Genomic DNA, 6,987 nt, shown 5'->3' on the forward strand with positions numbered 1-6,987 from the left:
AAGAATTAATTCAAGTTCCAATAACTCTAGCCTTTCCCAAGGAAAGACTAGGACCTGAGGAATCAAAATTAATTCATCCACTTAACTTACCTTCATAGTTAGAGGTTAACAAAGTGGGAGAAAAATCCAATTCTCATCATAATTGATAAGGATAACTAGAATAGGTCTTCCAATACCTTGCCAAGAGTTTATTTTATTATTTCTATTTTATTTTTCTTATCATTTAACATACTGGTTCCTTACTTTCAAAACCCCCAATTTACAAGACTCATAACCAATAATAAGAACATACTTCCCTGCAATTCCTTGAGAAGACGACCCGAGGTTTAAATACTCGGTTATCAATTTCAAAGGGGTTTGTTACTTGTGACAACCAAAACGTTTGTATGAAAGGTTGATTGCTTGGTTTAGTAACTATACTTGCAACAAGAGTTTACTAAAACTTCTAAACCATCAATCTTCAGTTCTTCAAAATAGCGCCGTTGCCGGGGACTTGCAAACGTGTGCCTTATTATTGGTTATTGTAAATATTTGCTTTTTACTTGTTTATTTATTTTTATTTTTGTTTTTATTTTTGCTTTTTCGTAAATTAAGAGGTTATTGGTTTTTATTTAGTTATTAAAAAAATTTTTTTCCAAAAATTTGTTCTTGGTGTTCATCTTGATCTTCAAGTTGTTCTTCGTGTTCATCTTGACCTTCAAGTTGTTCTTAGTTGTTTTCTTCGTTTTGATCTAAAAATTTTAAGTTTAGTGTCATTTTATTGTTTTTCTCTTTCCTCATTAAATTCAAAAATTCAAAATTTAAAATTCAAATTTCAAACTTAAAAAATTTAAAATTTCAAAATTCAAATCATTTTCAAAAATCATATCTTTTTCAAAATCTTATCTTATCTTATTTCAAAATCAAATTTAAATTTTCAATATTTAAATTCCAAAATTCAAATTTCAAAATTCAAATTTAAATTTTAAAAATCAAACCTTTTCAAAATTTAAATCTTTTTCAAAGCTTTATCTTACATTGTTGACTTTTTCAAAATTCAAATTTCAAAATTTCAAAATTCAAATTTCAAAATTTTAAATTTCAAATTTCAAAAATTTAAAATTCAAAATTTAATTTTCAAATTCAAAAATTTAAATTTAAATAATATTTTAATTTAAAATTGTTTTTATTTTTATTTTTAATTTTTATTTGTTACTATGAACTCTCACCCTTTTGGCTATGAGTCTGGTTACAATTATGTTACAGAAAGAGGAAATTACAATGAGAACAGGCATCAAGGTTAGAACAATCAAAGATGGGAGGAGCCACAAGGATTTGATCAACCCTCAAGGCAACAACCACCTCCAATGGACTATCAACAACCACCACCATATGCCTATAAACCCTCTCCTCAACATGACCTTGGACCACCATACTCACAAGCCCCTTTTCACCATTCACCTCCATATGACCCTAACCCGTATCCACCATACCAACCACCTTATGAGCCAAATGAACCCTCTTATCCACCCTAAACCTCAATGGAGAAAGCACTTACTGATCTAAACTCTACTATACAAGCTCTCGTCGCCCAAATTGGACCACCAAATACCTTCAACAATCAACCCTCAAGCTCTAGTGCACTTCCTTTTCAACCACAGAATGATCTCTCCATCCCATTACCACCATCCATGGAAGAGCACCCACATCCATTAATCCAAGAGCAACATGATCCCAATGATGCTATTGACATGGAACAAGAGAGAAGGGATCATCTTCGCGAATCCATACTTCATAAAGAGCTAGAGGAGGCCCTAAAGGTGAAGGTAGTAAAGACCCTTGAAGATGAAAGAATAGTTGAAAGGAGTTGTCATAGAAAGAAAATCATCAAGGATGAGTACGATTTTATATTAAAACTACTGGACAAAGCAGTAATTATTGAAGCGAAAAAAGTGGTTGAAGACTTGCGAGATGCTGAACCTCCATGGGAAAGTCAAGACATAGAGCCTCCTTCCAAGACGGTTGCATTTGATGTTGAGGAGGGTGTACAACCTCCAAGGCATACCCTGGTTGAAGACTTGGAAGAGGTTGATCAAGAGATGGAGATTCAAGAAAAAGAGGCACAACCTCCCATGCCCTTGGTGAGAAATGTAGAAGAGATTGAATTGGAAGAAAGCTACCAAGAGGAAGAGGTTGAAATTGAAGAAGCTTGCAAGGAGGTGGAAGTTGTCAAGAAAGAACATAAGGGAAAGGAGCTTGATATCACTTTGCCAAAGCTGCTGGAGACCTCTCCACCTAAGTTGCCATCATCCTTCACAACATTCAAGTGGGTAAAATTCATATCCCTTAGCTTTCTAATTCCACTTGAATATGGGCTACTGGAGACGGATGGTCAACTTAGAGCTCTTTGTGGCATTAAGAGTAAGAGGAAGATGGTCAGGGGTAAATTTTGTCCTGCAAGGTTCATCATGGTTGGAAGCTTTAAGTTTAAACGCAAAGGTTGGTGTAGAGCTCAATTGAATGGGTCTAGGAAGTTGTTTGCACGCTTCACCAAGAATTCTAAAGTTGAACCACCCGGATGGAATTATGATAATCAACTTGAAGACGAGTGTAGAAACAAGATTTGGGATCCCGGAGGCCATTGGAATTGCAAACATTGGTGGAGATTCCTGAATGAGTTCAAGCACAAGCCACCATAACAGGGAGCTCACCAAATGTCCAACTTAAGGACTTTAACTAAAAATGCTAGGTGGGAGACAACCCACCGTGGTATGATCGTTCCATTTTCAATCTTATTTCGTTTTGTTTGTTTTTGAGTTTTATTTTATTTTATTTCATTGAACCTGGAATTGCTCATAACATCCATATCATTTTGCATTCTGCATACTGCATAAAAAAAAAAAGAAAGCACGCACGCGACGCGGCAGCGTCGCTGATGCGTCCGCGTCATATGTGCCTCCAAGAAGAAAAGAGATTTTACAGAGAGTCACGCGACAGCATGACTGCAGGCGTGCCTTTAGCATAGATTGATCCACGCGACCGTGTCAATGACGCGTCCGCGTCATGTGGGAAAAACGCCTCCCACGCGTCCGCGTCACCCACGCGAACGCGTGGCCCTGTGAAATCGACGTAAACGGGTGTATGGCAGAGAGTTGTGATGGAGTGGGGCTGGAACCATGCTAGAAGCACAAGCCCTACCACGCGAACGCGTGCCCCATGCGTTCGCGTCATTTTTAAAAGAAAGGCCATTCACGCGATCACGTCAACCACGCGATCGCGTCACCCAGATTTTTGGCAATGTGCATTTACAACAGAGAGTTGCGCGAACGCGAGGCTGTACTCCCGCCAATCGCACAAATCAGGCCACGCGATCGCGTGACCCATGTGTCCGCGTCACCTGACCTTATCGCGCACCACGCGACCGCGTCACTCACGCATCCGCGTCGCATGCGGCGCACAGAATATCCAGATCAGCCAAAATATCTTATCTTTTCTTCCCCAAATCCTAATTTCTTTCTTCTTCTTTCTTCTTTCTTTCTCTTCTTCTCCCTCTCTACTCTTCTATCCCTTTAATTTAATGTATTTATTTGTTCCTTCCTTTTGGTTTCTTTTTCAATTCTTTTTCATGCATTTTTATGTTGGTGTTGGAGTTTTATTTGGATAGTACCTTATTTTATTTGAGCATGTGGCTACTCTGAGGAGAGATTTGACAATTGACATTTACTTATGGCTCTCATATACATTTGGATTACATTATTTTCATCCCTATTTTAACTTGCACACCCAATGTATTTGGGATTATCATTCACAATTGTCATCATTACACATGCTCTTTAATTTGGCACATTTATTACTTGATGCTTAAGCTATGCTTCTCATGCCTATTATTTGCATGTTTTTACCCTCTTGCATCTAATTATTTTGAATTGCCCTTTTTGATCTTTATTGTTGTCTTCCCTACATGTTGTAGCTACCATGTAGTTGGGCTATCATCTTTCCTTTGGCATTCCTTATCACTTGGAATTTCCTCCCTTCCGGTCTGAGTTTCCTATATTTCACACTCTTCCTTTTTCTTCTTCCTTAGGCATGGGTACCAAGAAAGAAAAAGAGAAGGCCACTGACAAGACACCGGCACGGAGAGGAACCAAGAGACCTCCCGCTAAGACGCCTCTATCTACAAGCGTCAGTTGTAGCAACCCGTCCACTTGTAAATCTTAGCATGCACCGAGGACGGTGCAATCTTTAAGTGTGGGGAGGTCGATACCGATCTCCATGGGTTAGTTACTCTTCTATCTCAACACCAATGGTTTATTTTCCTTGTTAGTTGTTGCATTTGCATGTTTGATTGCATGATTATTTGATTTTGTGCATATTTTACCACTTGGTTGAAGTAATATTTTCTTTTTCAAGAAACCTTTTAGAGCATTTCACTAATTTGAATAAAATTTGATGTTAAACTTGTTTGAAGAAATATTATACTGGAACATGGTTTAGAGGTTGAACACACAAAACCAGTGAGATTTTGAGCCTATTTGATTGGTTGAATTTTATCAACCAAAATTTTATTTTTGGTGTGTGTTTTTCTCTCTAAAATTGTGATCTTTGTCTTGCTTAATTCTATATTTCCATTATTTGATGTATGCATACACTTACATGATTGACGCCTTTGTTTTACTGAGCTTACATACCCATATGGCCTTACCCTTTCATTATTCTTTGCAAACCAATATTGAGCCTATTATACCCCTTTGTTTTTTACTTTAGCACATCATTAACTCTAAGCGGAAAACAATAATGTCCTTAATTTGAATCCTTGGTTAGCTTAGACTAGTGAGAGTGCTCATGAATTAAGTATGGGGAAAGTTGAATTTGGAAACATTTGGTTTGAGAATTGAGTATGTTAGAATTTTCTGAAAATGTGATAAAAAAATGTTTAGGACATGATTCATACATCCAATAATTTAATCATATGCATTGAAAAAAATAAAAAGAAAAAAAAATAAATAAATATATATATATATATATAAGTGAGAAAAAAAAGAAAAAAAAAAGAGCAATTAAGCAAAAAGGGGACAAAATGCCCCAAAGTAAGTGGTAAAAGCAATGCATATGTACTGTACTTGAAATTAGAATGCATGAATATGTGGAAAACATGGTTAATGGATAGTTAGATGTGGTATTATGATTACATGGATTGTCTAAAATTAGGTGGAAAGTTTAAGTTAATTAAGGATTCAGATTTTAGTCCACTTGGCCAAATACAATCCTACCTTGACCATAACCCCATTACAACCCTTAAAAGACCTGTTGATATGTGTATCTGTGCATTAAATTTATGTTGATTGTTAGATGAAGAGCAAGCCTTAGAAAGAAAGGTTAGTAGAGAATTGAGAGAATCGGACCTAAAACACTTGAGTGATTAGAGTGCATACACTCCCAGTGAGGGTTCGATGCTCGATTCTTTGTTCCCGGCTTTCATGAGCTATTTTCTTCTACAAGCCAATTTGTACTTCATTTTTATGATTTGAATTAGTGAAATCCAGTTCATATTTATTCTTGGAGAATTTATTTACTTTTAAACTAAGTAGAAAAAAAAAAGCATTCTTCATGTAGTTGCATTCATATAGATAGGTTGCATTTCATACTTTCTACCATTCCTCTTAACTCTCTTATAGCTTCTCTTGAGCTTAGCATGAGGACATGCTATTGTTTAAGTGTGGGGAGGTTGATAAACCACTATTTTATGATTTATCTTGTGCTCAATTGAGTAGATTTTGTCAACTCTTTACCCACTTATTCATACTATTTGCATGGTTTTATATTTGCCTTTCTAATTATGTGCTTTGATTGAAAACATTCTTCTTTGGCCTTAAGTTCCCTATGTTTAAATACTCTCTTATTACCATTAGATACCTTGATATGTGTGTTAAGTGATTTCAGAGATTACAGGGCAGGAATGGCTCAGAGGATGGAAAGGAAGCATGCAAAAGTGGAAGGAATACAAGAAGTTGGAGAAATTGCTAAGCTGTCCAGCCTGACCTCTTCGCACTCAAATGGCTATAACTTTAGCTACATAAGTCCAAACGATGCGGTTCTATTTGCGTTGAAAAGCTAACGTCCGGGGTTTCGATTGGATATATAATATGCCATAGTTTCCCTGACGCTAGGCAACGCGAACGCGTGCTCCACGCGGATTCGTTGCAGTGACGAAAATCAGCGTGGCAGATTTCTTCTCCAGCGATTTCTGGGTTGTTTTCGACCCAGTTTTTGGCCCAGAAAACACAGATTAGATACTATAAAGTGGGAGAATCTATTCATTCATAATAACAAGCTCATAATACACAATTTTAGGATTTAGATGTAGTTTTTAGAGAGAGAGGTTCTCTCCTCTCTCTTAGGATTTAGTTTTAGGATTTAGGATTATTTCTTCTTCATCACAGGTTCAATGTTCCTTTAATTTATGTTTCTACTTTTATTTTATTGTTCTAATTGATATTTATCTTTTCACTTTAGCTTATGAACTTTCCCATGTTAAGATTTGAATGTTCTATTTAATATATTTTGAGGTTTTTCAGTTTATAATTGTTTTATTCTATTTATGAATGCTTTTAATTTAATTTAGAATTTTCCCTTTTGGCTTTGGTTGAGTCATTGGAGACACTTGAGTTATCAAACTCTTTGTTGATTGAAAATTGGAATTCTTCAAGAATTAATTCAAGTTCCAATAACTCTAGCCTTTCCCAAGGAAAGACTAGGACCTGAGGAATCAAAATTAATTCATCCACTTAACTTACCTTCATAGTTAGAGGTTAACAAAGTGGGAGAAAAATCTAATTCTCATCATAATTGATAAGGATAACTAGGATAGGACTTCCAGTTCTAATACCTTGCCAAGAGTTTATTTTATTATTTCTATTTTATTTTTCTTATCATTTAACATACTGGTTCCTTACTTTCAAAACCCCCAATTTACAAGACTCATAACCAATAATAAGAACATACTTCCCT

This window comes from Arachis ipaensis, chromosome B02 (assembly GCF_000816755.2).
Source record: "Arachis ipaensis cultivar K30076 chromosome B02, Araip1.1, whole genome shotgun sequence".
NCBI lineage: Eukaryota > Viridiplantae > Streptophyta > Magnoliopsida > Fabales > Fabaceae > Arachis > Arachis ipaensis.